The sequence below is a fragment of the Canis aureus genome, chromosome X (assembly GCF_053574225.1).
Source record: "Canis aureus isolate CA01 chromosome X, VMU_Caureus_v.1.0, whole genome shotgun sequence".
Classification (NCBI taxonomy): Eukaryota; Metazoa; Chordata; class Mammalia; order Carnivora; family Canidae; genus Canis; species Canis aureus.
Window position 1 is genome coordinate 2,863,534 of NC_135649.1, and position 18,712 is coordinate 2,882,245.

Genomic DNA, 18,712 nt, shown 5'->3' on the forward strand with positions numbered 1-18,712 from the left:
ACTCAACTTCAGCCTTCTCATATGGCCATATCTGGCTCTACATTCTAATATTTTCTTCACTACCTCATCCATCCATCCATCATGCATCCACCCACCCACCCATCCAGCCATCCACCCATCATCCACTCCTGGCACTGTGAGTCAGTAGATTAATTAAGATACAGTTGAAGACTCTCTCATTTGTAAGGTGACTGTGAGGCACTACTTTGCCTTCTTAGTAAGAAATCGTTATCAGTATCATGGTTTGATGGCCTATATGTGAAACCAGAACCCCAGATTTCCCCATGCCTGTGAAATTGCGGGTGTCCTTTGGTTTGGCGTGAAGGGTGAGGACTCTCTCCCTCTTGGAGTGTCATGTATGCCTGAGGCATCCACTGAAGAGGGCGGACATGCCTAGGACATGCATCTCTTCTCCTCCACAAAGATCCCATGTGAACCAGGATCACATTCGGGATGTGTAGCTGAATTGGGGGGCTGGCTGTGTGGACTCTGAGATACCTTCCAGCCTGAGCAGTTGTTAGGGGGTTCTAAGATCGCCCTAATCTGTTTCTGTAGCATGGGTGCGTGTGTGTGTGTGTGTGTGTGTGTGTGTGTGTGTGTCTGATGGGCTAGTCCAACCTGTCACCCACCCTAACCTCGTGGATTAAGGAGGCCTCCTCTCCTACGGTCACAAGGCAGAGGGTGGAACATCGGGTCCTGACTCTGTTGGTTGGCAGAGCTGCATGGAGACGGCATGCACAGAATTGACAGGTCTCCATATTTAAGTGTGCATCTGACAAAGACATAGTGGAACCTCGAGACACACTAAGGTGATGAGCATGGAAATACTGAATACCCAGAACCCCCTGAAACCTCACCTGGGCATTAGCAACCCCCTGACCCTTGCTACTGGAGAGTAGCTTCCTTGTTCTCGGAGACGCTGCAAAGACTTCATCTAAGGTACCTGGTGGGACAGATGTTGCTTCACTTATTCGACATTAATCTCGGCTAACCTCCATTACCATTGGAATAATAACAAGGGTAGGTGAGACTAGGTTAGAAAGCACCAAAAAAAAAAAAAAAGGGGGGGGGGAGGAGCAAGATGGCGGAAGAGTATGGTCCCCAAATCACCTGTCTCCACCAAACTACCTAGAAAACCTTCAAATTATCCTGAAAATCTATGAATTTGGCCTGAGATTTAAAGAGAGACCAGCTGGAATGCTACAGTGAGAAGAGTTCCCACATCTATCAAGGTAGGAAGACGGGGAAAAAGAAATAAAGGAACAAAGGCCTCCAAGGGGGAGGGGCCCGCGAGGAGCCGGGCTGAGGCCGGGGCGAGTGTCCCCAGGACAGGAGAGCCCCGTCCCGGAGGAGCAGGAGCTGCACCGACCTTCCCGGGGGAAAGGGGCTCGTGGGGAGTTGGAGCAGGACCCAGGAGGGCGAGGATGCCCTCGGGCTCCCGGGGACAGTAACAGCAACTGCGCGCCCAGGAGAGTGCGCTGAGCTCCCTAAGGGCTGCAGCGCGCACGGCGGGACCCGGCGGGACCCGGAGCAGCTGAAGGGGCTCGGGGGCGGCTCCGCGGAGGGGGCTGCGGGGCCCCGGGAGCAGCTCGGAGGGGCTCGGGCAGAAGAAGAGGCTCCGTGCGGAGGGGGCTGTGCGGCTCCAGGAGCAGCTCAGAGGGGCTCGGGCGGCGGCTCCGCGGAGGGGGTTGCGCGGCCCGGGAGCGCGAATCCACCAGCGCAGGCTCCGGAGCACAGGGCGCCGGGACACAGCCCAGGATCCCGCCTCCCCCGGGACAGGCAGAGGCCGGGAGGGCCCAGGACAGCGAGGACGCTCCTGCCCCAGCTGAGCAGAGCAGCGGCCCCGCCCCGGAGCCTCCAGGCCCTGCAGACGGAGTTCCTGCCGGAGCTGAATCCAGGTTTCCAGAGCTGCCCCGCCACTGGGGCTGTTCCTCCTGCGGCCTCACGGGGTAAACAACCCCCACTGAGCCCTGCACCAGGCGGGGGCACAGCAGCTCCCCCAACTGCTAACACCTGAAAATCAGCACAACAGGCCCCTCCCCCAGAACACCAGCTAGACGGACAACTTCCAGGAGAAGCCAAGGGACTTAAAGAACACAGAATCAGAAGATACTCCCCGGTGGTTCTTTTTTTGTTTGTTTGTTTTTGTTTTTGATTTTGTTTTGTTTTGCTTTTTGATTTGTTTCCTTCCCCCACCCCCTTTTTTTCTCCTTTCTTTTTCTTTCTCTTTTTCTTCTTTTTTTTTTCTTTTTTTTCGTTTTTTTTCTTTTTCTTCCCTTTTTTTTTCTCTTTCTCTTTTCTTTCCTTCTTTCTCTCCTCTCTTTTTCTCTTTTTCCCAATACAACTTGCTTTTGGCCACTCTGCACTGAGCAAAATGACTAGAAGGAAAACCTCACCTCAAAAGAAAGAATCAGAAACAGTCCTCTCTCCCACAGAGTTACAAAATCTGGATTACAATTCAATGTCAGAAAGCCAATTCAGAAGCACTATTATACAGCTACTGGTGGCTCTAGAAAAAAGTATAAAGGACTCAAGAGACTTCATGACTGCAGAATTTAGAGCTAATCAGGCAGAAATTAAAAACCAATTGAATGAGATGCAATCCAAACTAGAAGTCCTAACGACGAGGGTTAACGAGGTGGAAGAACGAGTGAGTGACCTAGAAGACAAGTTGACAGCAAAGAGGGAAACTGAGGAAAAAAGAGACAAACAATTAAAAGACCATGAAGATAGATTAAGGGAAATAAACGACAGCCTGAGGAAGAAAAACCTACGTTTAATTGGGGTTCCCGAGGGCGCCGAAAGGGACAGAGGGCCAGAATATGTATTTGAACAAATTCTAGCTGAAAACTTTCCTAATCTGGGAAGGGAAACAGGCATTCAGATCCAGGAAATAGAGAGATCCCCCCCTAAAATCAATAAAAACCGTTCAACACCTCGACATTTAATTGTGAAGCTTGCAAATTCCAAAGATAAGGAGAAGATCCTTAAAGCAGCAAGAGACAAGAAATCCCTGACTTTTATGGGGAGGAGTATTAGGGTAACAGCAGACCTCTCCACAGAGACCTGGCAGGCCAGAAAGGGCTGGCAGGATATATTCAGGGTCCTAAATGAAAAGAACATGCAACCAAGAATACTTTATCCAGCAAGGCTCTCATTCAAAATGGAAGGAGAGATAAAGAGCTTCCAAGACAGGCAGCAACTAAAAGAATATGTGACCTGCAAACCAGGTCTGCAAGAAATTTTAAGGGGGCCTCTTAAAATTCCCCTTTAAGAAGAAGTTCAGTGGAACAGTCCACAAAAACAAAGACTGAATAGATATCATGATGACACTAAACTCATATCTCTCAATAGTAACTCTGAATGTGAACGGGCTTAATGACCCCATCAAAAGGCGCAGGGTTTCAGACTGGATAAAAAAGCAGGACCCATCTATTTGCTGTCTACAAGAGACTCATTTTAGACAGAAGGACACCTACAGCCTGAAAATAAAAGGTTGGAGAACCATTTACCATTCGAATGGTCCTCAAAAGAAAGCAGGGGTAGCCATCCTTATATCAGATAAACTAAAATTTACCCCAAAGACTGTAGTGAGAGATGAAGAGGGACACTATATCATACTTAAAGGATCTATTCAACAAGAGGACTTAACAATCCTCAATATATATGCTCCAAATGTGGGAGCTGCCAAATATATAAATCAATTATTAACCAAAGTGAAGAAATACTTAGATAATAATACACTTATACTTGGTGACTTCCATCTAGCGCTTTCTATACTCGATAGGTCTTTTAAGCAAAACATCTCCAAAGAAACGAGAGCTTTAAATGATACACTGGACCAGATGGATTTCACAGATATCTACAGAACTTTACATCCAAACTCAACTGAATACACATTCTTCTCAAGCGCACATGGAACTTTCTCCAGAATAGACCACATATTGGGTCACAAATCGGGTCTGAACCGATACCAAAAGATTGGGATTGTCCCCTGCATATTCTCGGACCATAATGCCTTGAAATTAGAACTAAATCACAACAAGAAGTTTGGAAGGACCTCAAATACATGGAGGTTAAGGACCATCCTGCTAAAAGATAAAAGGGTCAACCAGGAAATTAAGGAAGAATTAAAAAGATTCATGGAAACTAATGAGAATGAAGATAAACCGTTCAAAATCTTTGGGATGCAGCAAAAGCAGTCCTAAGGGGGAAATACATCGCAATACAAGCATCCATTCAAAAACTGGAAAGAACTCAAATACAAAAGCTAACCTTACACATAAAGGAGCTAGAGAAAAAACAGCAAATAGATCCTACACCCAAGAGAAGAAGGGAGCTAATAAAGATTCGAGCAGAACTCAACGAAATCGAGACCAGAAGAACTGTGGAACAGATCAACAGAACCAGGAGTTGGTTCTTTGAAAGAATTAATAAGATAGATAAACCATTAGCCAGCCTTATTAAAAAGAAGAGAGAGAAGACTCAAATTAATAAAATCATGAATGAGAAAGGAGAGATCACTACCAACACCAAGGAAATACAAACGATTTTAAAAACCTATTATGAACAGCTATACGCCAATAAATTAGGCAATCTAGAAGAAATGGACGCATTCCTGGAAAGCCACAAACTACCAAAACTGGAACAGGAAGAAATAGAAAACCTGAACAGGCCAATAACCAGGGAGCAAATTGAAGCAGTCATCAAAAACCTCCCAAGACACAAGAGTCCAGGGCCAGATGGCTTCCCAGGAGAATTTTATCAAACGTTTAAAGAAGAAATCATACCTATTCTCCTAAAGCTGTTTGGAAAGATAGAAAGAGATGGAGTACTTCCAAATTCGTTCTATGAAGCCAGCATCACCTTAATTCCAAAGCCAGACAAAGACCCCGCCAAAAAGGAGAATTACAGACCAATATCCCTGATGAACATGGATGCAAAAATTCTCAACAAGATACTGGCCAATAGGATCCAACAGTACATTAAGAAAATTATTCACCATGACCAAGTAGGATTAATCCCTGGGACACAAGGCTGGTTCAACACCCGTAAAACAATCAATGTGATTCATCATATCAGCAAGAGAAAAACCAAGAACCATATGATCCTCTCATTGGATGCAGAGAAAGCATTTGACAAAATACAGCATCCATTCCTGATCAAAACTCTTCAGAGTGTAGGGATAGAGGGAACATTCCTCGACATCTTAAAAGCCATCTATGAAAAGCCCACAGCAAATATCATTCTCAATGGGGAAGCACTGGGAGCCTTTCCCCTAAGATCAGGAACAAGACAGGGATGTCCACTCTCACCACTGCTATTCAACATAGTACTGGAAGTCCTAGCCTCAGCAATCAGACAACAAAAAGACATTAAAGGCATTCAAATTGGCAAAGAAGAAGTCAAACTCTCCCTCTTCGCCGATGACATGATACTCTACATAGAAAACCCAAAAGTCTCCACCCCAAGATTGCTAGAACTCATACAGCAATTCGGTAGCGTGGCAGGATACAAAATCAATGCCCAGAAGTCAGTGGCATTTCTATACACTAACAATGAGACTGAAGAAAGAGAAATTAAGGAGTCAATCCCATTTACAATTGCACCCAAAAGCATAAGATACCTAGGAATAAACCTCACCAAAGATGTAAAGGATCTATACCCTCAAAACTATAGAACACTTCTGAAAGAAATTGAGGAAGACACAAAGAGATGGAAAAATATTCCATGCTCATGGATTGGCAGAATTAATATTGTGAAAATGTCAATGTTACCCAGGGCAATATACACGTTTAATGCAATCCCTATCAAAATACCATGGACTTTCTTCAGAGAGTTAGAACAAATTATTTTAAGATTTGTGTGGAATCAGAAAAGACCCCGAATAGCCAGGGGAATTTTAAAAAAGAAAACCATATCTGGGGGCATCACAATGCCAGATTTCAGGTTGTACTACAAAGCTGTGGTCATCAAGACAGTGTGGTACTGGCACAAAAACAGACACATAGATCAGTGGAACAGAATAGAGAATCCAGAAGTGGACCCTGAACTTTATGGGCAACTAATATTCGATAAAGGAGGAAAGACTATCCATTGGAAGAAAGACAGTCTCTTCAATAAATGGTGCTGGGAAAATTGGACATCCACATGCAGAAGAATGAAACTAGACCACTCTCTTTCACCATACACAAAGATAAACTCAAAATGGATGAAAGATCTAAATGTGAGACAAGATTCCATCAAAATCCTAGAGAAGAACACAGGCAACACCCTTTTTGAACTCGGCCATAGTAACTTCTTGCAAGATACATCCACGAAGGCAAAAGAAACAAAAGCAAAAATGAACTATTGGGACTTCATCAAGATAAGAAGCTTTTGCACAGCAAAGGATACAGTCAACAAAACTCAAAGACAACCTACAGAATGGGAGAAGATATTTGCTAATGACGTATCAGATAAAGGGCTAGTTTCCAAGATCTATAAAGAACTTATTAAACTCAACACCAAAGAAACAAACAATCCAATCATGAAATGGGCAAAAGACATGAACAGAAATCTCACAGAAGAAGACATAGACATGTCCAACATGCACATGAGAAAATGCTCTGCATCACTTGCCATCAGGGAAATACAAATCAAAACCACAATGAGATACCACCTCACACCAGTGAGAATGGGAAAAATTAACAAGGCAGGAAACAACAAATGTTGGAGAGGATGTGGAGAAAAGGGAACCCTCTTACACTGTTGGTGGGAATGTGAACTGGTGCAGCCACTCTGGAAAACTGTGTGGAGGTTCCTCAAACAGTTAAAAATATACCTGCCCTACGACCCAGCAATTGCACTGTTGGGGATTTACCCCAAAGATACAAATGCAATGAAACGCTGGGACACCTGCACCCCGATGTTTCTAGCAGCAATGGCCACGATAGCCAAACTGTGGAAGGAGCCTCGGTGTCCAACGAAAGATGAATGGATAAAGAAGATGTGGTTTATGTATACAATGGAATATTACTCAGCTATTAGAAATGACAAATACCCACCATTTGCTTCAACGTGGATGGAACTGGAGGGTATTATGCTGAGTGAAGTAAGTCAGTCGGAGAAGGACAAACATTATATGTTCTCATTCATTTGGGGAATATAAATAATAGTGAAAGGGAAAATAAGGGAAGGGAGAAGAAATGTGTGGGAAATATCAGAAAGGGAGACAGAACATAAAGACTGCTAACTCTGGGAAACGAACTAGGGGTGGTAGAAGGGGAGGAGGGCGGGGGGTGGGAGTGAATGGGTGACGGGCACTGGGTGTTATTCTGTATGTTAGTAAATTGAACACCAATAAAAAAAAAAAAAAGAAAGAAAGAAAAAAAAGAAGTTCGCTTTGGATGGGAAATGCCTTGTATTCAGAAGAAAACTGTAGGACCTGGCTCTTAGGTACTTGCATGAAGTGAGACAATGTATGTGCAATGGATTTTGAGAACGCTGGACCCCCAAGAGAGAGAACAGAATATAAGTCCGTATGGGGAGAACTTATTAACATGGGGACACAGAGCTGTGACTCGGGGTTTGATGTCCTGAAAGGGGCCAACTCAGCAGCCTCCTGTACACGTGATATAAGCGTGGACAAGTGTTTGCAGCAAATGACACGGAAATACTAGAACTTCCTAGGCAGAGAAAATGGAGGAATAGGTGAGAAGGTCCAAGGGAGTAGGTTTTTAGATATGATATATAATGTAAGATCAGATGTCCTACCTCCAGCCTCTGTTTCGTCGGAGGGCTGCTCAGAAATCCCTGCTCAAAAAAAGGAATGTGCTGGTGAAGTAGTGGCACCGGCATCGTTGAGAAGCCCAGTGCCGACTCTCCTCTGCAAACCATTGTTGGAAGCAAGAGATGCTAGCATGGGACTGGCAATCAATGGAGACAACAGGATTCTCAAGAGGCAGAGTCCCAGTGGTGGCACAAGCCTATGCAGGGCAAGGTAGGCACCGTTACCATACTGGACTGCAAGGCCCTGGTGGGCCAGTCTCTTGTGACTGACCAGAATCTGCGGCAAGAGAGATAGTATACAGAGTACATAGTAGTGTTCTGTGGTCTAGATATAGGGGCAGCTGGCTGGGGTATTACTTGATTTCTCTAAGGAGAACATAATGAGAACTGGCAGGCAGAAAGCTGATGTTAGCAGCTTTAGTGGAAAACTCTGGTCCCCCACCAAGTGTCCAGTTCTAAGTCAGCCCATGGGCCCAGGGCCCTGTGAGGAAAGTGGAGGTCAGAAAACACCGGTCAAGCTTTTCCCAAAATCCTGTGTCTATTTACGAAGGTAAGGTTAATGAGCACTGTGGTAAGGACCATACCTGCATTAAAAAAAGGAATATTGAATATGAGTTCTCTACTTATAAAGGGACTTATGAAGTCTAGTCTGCCTCATTTCACCTGACAGGAAACCCAAAGTTTCTGTCGATCACCCAAGGTTTGTTTTTTTTCTCTCCAGACATTCCATGTACAGCTGGCATTAATGGACTTGGTAGGTGGTAGGACCATCACATTAGCACAAGTGGCATTATATGGAAAGACACACATGGAAGCCTATGAAGCTGATAGGTCCTTAGAATATAAGGAAATAAAAGCAATAGTATACTAGGAAAGGAGAGAAGAGTCAGATTACTAAATTCAGAAATGTTCCCACTAAGATCAGAGTGGGGACATTACTATCAGCCTTGCAGAGATTTATAAAAAAAAAAAAGATTGCAAGGAAATTCCATGAACAATTGTACACCAAAATTTAGGCAAGTTTGGTGAAAAGGTCAATTTCCTAGAAACACACAATGTAACAAAACAGACTCATGAGAAAATAGAAATTCTCCATTGACCCGTGAAAAAAGTAAAGAGAGCGAATCCATCCAGAAGAACTTAGAACAAAGAAAAGCTCAGGACCTGTTGGCTTCGCTGGTGAATTCTACCAAATGCCTGAAGAATTATACCTACTGTTGGTGGGAATGCAAGCTGGTGCAGCCGCTCTGGAAATCAGTGTGGAGGTTCCTCAAGAAGTTAGGAATAGAGCCACCCTATGACCCAGCAATTGCACTAGTAGGTATTTACCCCAAATGTACAAACGGAATGATCTGAAGGGGCACATTCACCCCATTGTCTATAGCAGCCATGGTCACAATAGCCAAACTATGGAAAGAGCCAAGATGCCCATTGATAGATGAATGGATAAGGACCTATGTTCTCTCTCTCTCTCTCTGTCTCTCTCTCTCTCTGTCTCTCTCTCTCTCTCTCTCTCACACACACACATTATACACACACAGAGAAGGAGACAAAGCATGAGAGACTCTTAACTCTAGGAAACAAATTCAGAGTCACTGGAGGGGAGGTGGGGGTGGGGTCATTAGGTGATGGACATGAAGGGGGGCACGTGATATGATGAACACTGGGTGCTATAGGTAACTGATGAATTATTGAACTCTAACTCTGATACTAATGATGTACTACTATATGTTGGCTAATTGAATGTAAATTTTTTTTAAAAAGAAGAATTATAAATCCTTCTCAAAGTCTTCCCAAAAAATAGAAGGGGGAGGGGCAAGTTCTGAAATCATTCTATGAGGCCAACTTTACCCTGATAGCAAAGTGAGACTAAGACACCACAAGAAAAGTGCAGACCAATACACCTTACGACTACAAATGCAAAAACATAAAAAGTACACTGGCAAACCAAACCCAGCAGTTTCCTTGATTAAAAGAATTTTAACTAAAAGGAATATACATCATGGCAAAGTGGGATTTATCCCACGATTGTAAAGGTGGCTTAACGTATGAAAATCAACATGATATGCCACATTAATAAAATGAAAGGAACAAACCACACGATTACCACAAAATGATGCAGAAAATGCATGTGACAAAATCCAGTACTCTCTCAGGATGAAAAGCATTCAGAAAACTAGGATTAGAAGGGAACTTCCTCAACTTGAAATTGGGCATTTATGAAGAACGCACAGCTACTATCCTATTCCATGGTAAAAGAATTGAAGCATCCCCCTAAGACCACGGACAAGTCAAAATGTTCACTCCTGCCACTTCTATTCAACATTGTACTGAACATTCTAGGCGGAGCAATCGGTCAAGGTAAAGAAACAAGACGCACCAAATATGGAAAAGAAAGAAAACTATTTGCAGATGCCAGAATGTTATATATTAAAAAATCCTGTGCTCGTCACCAAGTCACCCCCAGTCCCTGCCCACCTCCCTTTCTATCACCGCTAGCACTGAGTGTTATTCTATATGTTGGCAAACTGAACACCAATAAAAAAATAAATATGTAAAAAATCCTAAGAAATCCACTACAAAAGCTATTAGAGCTAATATTTGAACTCACCACACAAAATCCAGTTGTGTATCCATCAGTATACTAGCAGCAAACATCCTTAAAAGGAAACTAAGAGGGGTGCTGCGTGATTCAGTTGGTAAAGCATCTGACTCTTGATCTCAGGGCCTGAGGTCAAGCCCACATTGGGTGTGGAGCCTACTTTAAACAAAAAAGGAAACTAAGAAAATAATTCCATTTACAAAAGCATTGAGACGAATAAAGTACTTAGAAATAAATTCAGCTGAGGAGATGCAAGGGTTCTACACTGAACACTACAAAACATTGCTGAAAGAAGGCAAAGAAGGCCTAAATAAATGAAAAGACACATTGTGTTCATGGATCAGAAGGTGTCCTATTGTTAAAGTTTCAACACTCTCCCAATTTATCTACCGTCTCAGCGTGATTCCTATCAAAATTCCAATGCTCTACTTGTAGAAGCAGAAAAAGTGATCCTCAAATTCATGTAGAAGTGCAAAGGACTCCCAACACCAGGACAAACTTGAGAATAAAAGGCAAAGTTGGAAGACTCACATTTCCCGATTTCAAAACTTACTACAAAGCTGCAGGAACTAAGACAGTATGGTATTGTCACAAGGCTAGACATTTAGACCAGCAGAGTAGAATTGAGGGCACGCAAATGAACCCATACACACATGGCCCTTGATCTTCAACAAGGGTGCCAAGACCATCCGGTGGGAAAAGGACAGTCTTTTCAAGAAGTGGTGCTGGGAAGTTTTGCATGTGGGGATGCACATGCAAAAAGAAGGAAGCTAGGCCCTTCTGTCAGAACGGACACAAAAATCAACTCAAAACGGACCAAAGACTTAGCTATAAACACTAAAACTATAAAATCTTGAAAGAAAACACGGGGGTAAATCTTCATGACCTTGGGTTTGGCAATAGTTTCTTAGATATAGCACCAAACGCACAAGCAATGAAAGAAAACAAAATACATACATTGGACTTCATTAAAATTTTAGCATGAAGGGACACTTGCACAAGAGTGAAAAGACAACGTGTAGCATGGGAGGAAATATTTTCAAATCATGTATCTGACAAGGGTCTAATATCTAGAATACAAAAAGAACTCTCCAGACCCGACAACAAAAGGATGACCACACTTTAAAATGGACAAAAGACTTGAACATAGACATTTTTCCAAAGAGGAGAAGATCCACAAACAGCCAACAAGCACAGATGAACAGATGCTCAACACCATTAGTCCTTAAGGAAACGAAAATCAAAACTGCAATGAGACATCACTTCACACCCTCTAAGAATGCTGTAACTTTTTTAAAAGGACAATAATTTCTTGAAATAAATTTTCTGCACTCTTCCCTTCTCCTTCTGGGATCCCTATAATACAAATGTGGTTCTGCTTGATGATGTCACTGACTTCCTTCCACCCACTCTCAGTTTTTATTCTTCATTTTTCTTTCTGCTGTTCAGCTTGGTTGCTTTCCATTACCCTGTCTTCCAGATTGCCAGTCCGTTCCTCTGCATCCCAGGTATTGAATTCTTCATCTCGGACAGGTTCTTTTTTGTATTCCATCCATCTTTTTAGAAAAGATCTTATTAATTTATGAGAGAGACAGAGACAGAGAGACAGACATAGGCAGAGGGAGAAGCAGGCTCCCTTCGGGGAGCCCGATGCGGGACTCCATCCCAGGCCCCTGGGATCACGCCCTGAGCCTAAGGGAGATGCTCAACTACTGAGCCACCCAGGCGTGCCTCTTTCCTCCTCCTTTATGGAAGGTCTCACTGCAACAACGTGGATGGATCTAGAGGGTATAATGCTAAGTGAGGTAAGTCAGATAAAGACAGATACCATATGATTTCACTTATGTGTGGAATTTTAAAAACAAAGCAGATTAACAAAATGAGAAAAAAAAAAGAGAGAGAAAGCAGACTCTTAAATACAGAGAGCAAAGTGGTCGTTGCCAGAGGGGAGGCAGGGAAGGGAGACAGGTGAAACAGATAAAGGGGATTAAGAGTACACTCATCGATTGCAAAGAGTAATGTATAGAATTACAGAAGGATTATATGGTACACCTGAAACTAATATAACACTTTATGCTAACTTTTAAAAAATATGAAGGGAAATAAGAAGTGTTGGCAAAAATGTGGAGAAATTGGAACCCTCATGCATCGCTGGTGGAGCTATAAAACGGACAGCCACCATGTAAAACAATTTGGTGATTCCCCAATCCATTAAAGATACAACTACCATAGGACTCATCAATTGCATTCCTAAATATACACCCAAAATAACTGAAAAGAAGCATTTAAACGAAGGATGTACAAGAATTTTTGTAGAAGCACTACTCACAACAGCCAAAAGATGGAAAAAGTGCAAATTTCCGCCAAATGATGAATGGATAAGAAATTTGGTATACCCATACAATGGAATATTACTTCGTCAATTAGAAGGAAGGAAGTTCTGATATATGCTACAACATGGATAAAGTTTAAAGACGCTATGTGGAGCCAACGATGCCAGAGGCAAAAGACCACATGTTATTTGATTCCATTTATATGAAATATCCAGAATAGGCAACTCGCCAGAGACACAAAACACATGCGTGTTTGCCAGATCCTGGGAATTGAGGGAATGGAGAGTGACTGCTTTTTTTTTTAGGTTTTATTTATTCATGAGAGACAGGGAGAGAGAGAGACAGAGACACAGGCATGACGGAGAAGCAGGCTCCATGCCAGGAGTGTGATATGGGACTCGATCCCGGGTCTCCAGGATCAGACCCTGGACTGAAGGTGGCGTTTAACCACTGAGCCACCCGGGCTGCCCAGAGAGTGACTGCTTAATGGGTAAGGGTTTCCTTCTGGAGTGATGAACATGTTCTGAAGCTAATTAGTTGTGATGGTTGCACATCTTTGTGGGTGTACTAAACACTCCTGAATGATTAAGGTGGCAAATGTTATGTCAACTTTAGCACAATAAGAAAAGAAGGAGAAACAGGAAAAATGGGAACAAAGATCCTATAGATTAAAAGGGGCCTTAAGAGACATCTGTCCCCATCTCAGTGTATGGTACTTATTTGGTTTCTGATTCAAATAATCAAACTGTTTTTCAAAAATCTTTATTTTTTTTTTTTTACTGTTGCTTCCTGTTGCTTAATGGCTCTGAAGGGTTTTTAACACAATTGAAGAAGAAACGTTATGACTAACTGGATATTTAACAATATTAAGAAAATAGTTTGATAGGGGGCAGGCAAGATGGCAGAGGAGTAGGGTCCCCAAGTCACCTGTCCGCACTAATTTACCTAACCTTCAAATCATCCTGAAAACCTACGAATTCGGCCTGAGATTTAAAGAGAGAACAGCTGGAATGCTACAGTGAGAAGAGTTCGCGCATCTATCAAGGTACGAAGGCGGAACAAAATAAAGAAATAAAAGAGCATCCAAGGGGGAGGGGCCCTGAGGAGCTGGGCTAAGGCCAGGTGGCAAGAACCTCCAGTACAGGAAAGCCTAGACCCAGAGAAGCAGGAACTTTACCAATCTTCCCCGACGGAAAGGCGCTCACAGGGAGCTCCGGCAGGATCCCAGGAGGGGCAGTGGAGGCCCCAGGATCCCGGGGTCACTAACAGAGGAAGCACGCCCCTGGGGAGAGCGCGCCACACTCCGCGGCCGAGCTCCCTAAAGGGCTGGAGCGCACGCCCGGCGGGGCCCCGGGAGCAGCTCAGGCGGTGGCTCCATCGGCGGCTCCACACGGAGGGGGCTGCGCGGCCCCGGGATCTGCTCAGGTGGCAACTCTGCAGAGGGGGCTGCGCGACCCGGGAGCGTGATTCCAGCGACGCAGGCCCCGGAGCCCAGGGCGCTGCGGAACACAGCCCAAGATCCGTCGCTCCCCCCCCCCCCGGGACAGGCAGAGGCCGGGAGGACACAGGGCAGCAAGGACACTCCTGCCGCCAGGCGGCCCCGAGCTGTGCAGGTCCGCGACCCCCGCCCCCGGAGCATCCAGGCCCCTGCAGACTGGGAGACTGCGGTAGTTACTGCGGGAGCTGACTTTAGGGCTGGGGAGCTGGCCGCTGCCACTGTGGTTGTTTCTTCTGGTGTCACCTTGTGCCTGGGACTGAGCGGGGCCGCCAGGAAGCAAGGGCCTCACAGGGTCAACAGATCCCACTGAGCCGTGCACCTGGCAGGGGGCGGGGCAGCTCCCCCAGGCGCACACACCTGAGAATCAGCACAGCAGGCCCCTCCCCCAGAAGACCAGCTGCAAGGACAGGGGAAGAGCAATTTCTTGCCCAAGGAGCGCTGGAAAGCTCCAGGGGAATTTGAGAGACTTAACAGTATATAGAATCAGAGTATACCCCTCCTTGTTCTTTGTTTTTGTTTGTTTGTGTTCCCCTTTTTCCTTCCTTTTTCCCGTACAACTTGTTTTTAGCCGCTCTGCACTGAACAAAATGACTAGAAGGAAGAACTCACCACAAAAGAAATAATCAGAAATAGTCGTCCCTCCCACAGAGTTACAGACTTTGGATTACAATTCGATGTCAGAAAGCCAATTCGGAAGCACAATTATAAAGCTACTGGTGGCTCTGGAAAGAAACATCAAGGAATCAAGAGACTTCATGACTGCAGAATTGAGATCTAATCAGGCCGAAATTAAAAATCAATTCAATGAGGTGCAATCCAAACTGGAGGTCCTAACGACGAGGGTTAACCATGGTAGAAGAACGAGTGAGTGACGTAGAAGACAAGTTGATGGCGAGGAAGGAAGCTGAGGAAAAAAGAGACAAACAATTAAAAGATCATGAGGATAGATTAAAGGAAATAAATGACAGCCTCAGAAGGCAAAATCTACGTTTAATTGGGGCCCCAGAGGGCGCCGAAAGGGACAGAGGACCAGAAAGTGTATTTGAACAAATCATAGCTAAGAACTTATTTAGTTTCTGATTCAAATAATCAAACTTAACATTTTTTTTTTTACTGTTGCTTCTGTTGCTTAATGGTTTTTTTTTTTTTTTTTTTAAAGATTTTATTTATTTATTCATGATAGTCACACAGAGAGAGACAGAGAGGCAGAGACACAGGCAGAGGGAGAAGCAGGCTCCATGCAGGGAGCCCGACGTGGGATTCGATCCCGGGTCTCCAGGATTGCGCCCCGGGCCAAAGGCAGGCGCCAAACCGCTGCGCCACCCAGGGATCCCCTGCTTAATGGTTTTGAAGGGTTTTTAACACAATTGAAGAAACTTTATCACTAATTGGATATTTAACAATATTAAGAAATTACTTTTAGTCCCAATAGTTTATTTTTGCCTTAGTTTCCCTTGCCTGGGGAGACATAAATATGTTCCTAAGGCCGACGTCCAAGAGATTTAGGCCCATGTGTTCTCTTAGGTGTTTTATAGTTTCAGGCCTCACATTTAGTCTATAATCTGCTTTGGGTTTATTTTTGTGTATGGTGTAAGAAGGTGGTCCAGTTTCATTCTACATGTTTCTGTCCAGTTTTCTCAGCACCTTTGTTGAAGAGATGGTCTTTTCTCTATTGTATATCCTTGCCTCCTTTGTCATAGATTGATTTGCCATATAAGTAAGCGTGGGCTTATTTCTAGGCTCTTTGTTCTGTTCCAGCAGCCCATGTGTCTAGTTCTGTGCCGGGACCACAGTTTTGATTACTATAGCTTGTTGTACAGCTTGAAACCCGGGATTGTGATACCTCTGGCTGTGTCCCTCTTTCTCAAGATTGCTGTGACTACTCAGGGTCTTTCTTTATTATTTTTTTAAATTGATTTTTAAAATCCATTTATTCATGAGAGACACACAGAGAGAGGCAGAGACATAGGCAGAGGGAGAGGCAGGCTTCCTGTGGGGAACCGGACACGGGGCTCCATCTCAGGACCCAAGGATCATGCCCTGAGCCCAAGGCAGTCACTCAACCACTGAGCCACTCAGGAATCCCTGATCCTGATTGTACACAAATTTTGATTGTATTTTTTTTTATTGTATACAAATTTTAGGATTCTAGTTCTAGTTCAGTGGGAAATACCATTGTTGATTTGATAGGGATTGCATGGAATCTGTACATCATTTTAGGTCATGTGGACATTTTAACAATATTAATTAATTAATTCTCACAATCCATGAGCATTATATGTCTTCCCATTTGTGTCATCTTCAGTTCCTTCCATCAATGTCTTACATAGTTTTCAGAGTATTACGTCTTTCACCTCCCTGGTTAAATTTGTTCCTACATATCATGATTTTTGCTGCATCTGTAAATAGGTCTGTTTTTCTTGATGTCTCTTCCTCTTTCTTCTTTGTTAGCGTATAGAAATGCAACAGACGTCTATGTATCAATCTTATATCCTGCAACTTGACTGAATTCATTTCTTACTCCTCATAGATTTTTGGTGGAGTCTTTAGTGTTTTCTTCTAATATATATATATATATATATGTTCAATTTGCCAACATGTGGCATAAGACCCAGTGCTCATCCCGTCAAGTGCCCCCCTCAGTGCCCGTCACCCAGTCACCCCAGCCCTCTGACCACATCCCTTTCCAGCACCCCTTGTTCGTTTCCGAGTTAGGTGTCTCTCATGCTCTGTCTCCCTCACTGATATTTCCCACTCATTTTTTCTCCTTTCCCCTTTATTCCCTTTCACTATTTTTTATACCAAGCAATTCTTTTAATGTACTGTTGGATTAATTGGCTAGTGCCTTGTTGAGAATTAGCAATTCTTTTAATGTACTGTTGGATTAATTGGCTAGTGCCTTGTTGAGAATTTCTGCATCCATGTTCATCAGCGATATTGACCTGTAATTCTCCTTTTAAGTGAGGTCTTTGTCTGGTTTTGAAGTCAAGGTAATGCTGGCTACATAGAATGAGTTTGAAACTTTTCCTTCCATTTCCATTTTTTGGAGTACTTTGAGAAGAATAGGTACTAACTCTTCTTTAAATGTTTGGTAGAGGGATCCCTGGGTGGCTCAGCAGTTTAGCACCTGACTTTGGCCTAGGGCATGATCCTGGGGTCCCAGGATCGAGTCCCGCATCGGGCTCCCTGCATGGAGCCTGCTTCTCCCTCTGCCTGTGTCTCTGCCTCTCTCTGTGCGTCTCTCATGAATAGATAAATAAAATAAAATAGTTGTTTGGTAGAATTCCCCTGGAAAGCCATCTGGCCCTGGACTTTTGTTTGTTGGGGGATTTTTGATTACTGATTCATTTTCTTTGGTGGTTGTTGGTCTATTCAAGTTTTCTGTTCCCTTCTGTTTCAGTTTTATACTTTATGTTTCTAGGAATTTATACATTTCTTCCAGACTGCCCAATTTGTTGGCATATAATCTTTTATTTTATAAAACCATCTCTCATATTTATATAATCTCGAACACACTAAATGTGTATCACAAAGGAAAATAATAATAATAGTTTTTCAGTGGAGCATCCTGGTAGATGCTACTTTAAACAAATGGTCCACATTAACATAAACAAACGTAAACAGTAATAGTACATCTGTATGTCTTCTTTCTTTCTTTTTATTTTTTAATTATTTTTTATTGGAGTTCAGCTTGCCAACATATACCATAACACTCAGTGCTCATCCCGTCAAGTGCCCCACTCAGTGCATATAATCTTTTATAATATTCTCTTATAATTGTATTTCTGTGGTGTTGGTTGTGATCTCTCCTCTCACATTCATGATTTTATTTATTTGGATCCTTTCTCTTTTCTTTTTGGTAAGTCTGGCTTGGGTTTATTAATTTTTTTATTGGAGTTCAATTTACCAACATATAGCATAACACCCAGTGCTTATCCCATCAAATACCCCCCTCAGTGCCCATCACCCAGTCACCCCCACCCCCCACCCATCTCCCTTTCCAGCACCCCTTGTTCGTTTCCCAGAGTTAGGAGTCTCTCATGTTCTGTCTCCCTTTCTGCTATTTCCCACTCATCTTTTCTCCTTTCCCCTTTATTCCCTTTCACTATGTTTTATATTCCCCACATGAATAAGACCATATAATGATTGTCCTCCGATTGACTTATTTCACTCAGCATAATACCCTCCAGGTCCATCCACGTCAAAGCAAACGGTGGGTATTTGTTGTTTCTAATGGCTGAGGAATATTCAATTGTATACATATAACACATTAATTTTGTTAATTTTTTCAAAGAACTAGCTCCTGGTTTCATTGATCTTTTCTACTGTGGGGTTTTTTGTTTGTTTGTTTCTATACCATTTATTTCTGCTCTGATCTATCATTATTATTTCCTTTCTTCTGCTGGCTTTGGGCTTCATCCTACATACATAGCAGCATTGTCAACAATAGCCAAATTATAGAAAGAGCACAAATGTCTACTGACAGATGGGTGAATAGAAAAGGAAGTT

At 43.3% G+C, this 18,712-nt stretch overlaps 1 protein-coding gene and 1 long non-coding RNA gene across 3 annotated transcripts in view; both read right to left on the reverse strand.

Annotated features, from left to right (window-relative positions):
* LOC144308099 (synaptonemal complex protein 3-like) overlaps positions 1–18,712 on the reverse strand; it is a 103,708-nt gene that overhangs the window by 32,573 nt on the left and 52,423 nt on the right. The window lies entirely within an intron of this gene.
* The window catches only part of LOC144308100 (uncharacterized), a 38,937-nt gene continuing 33,676 nt past the window's right edge, over positions 13,452–18,712 (reverse strand). The window contains exon 2 of the long non-coding RNA XR_013374741.1: positions 13,452–15,107. This is a non-coding gene — a long non-coding RNA (uncharacterized LOC144308100). The remainder of the gene's footprint in view (positions 15,108–18,712) is intronic.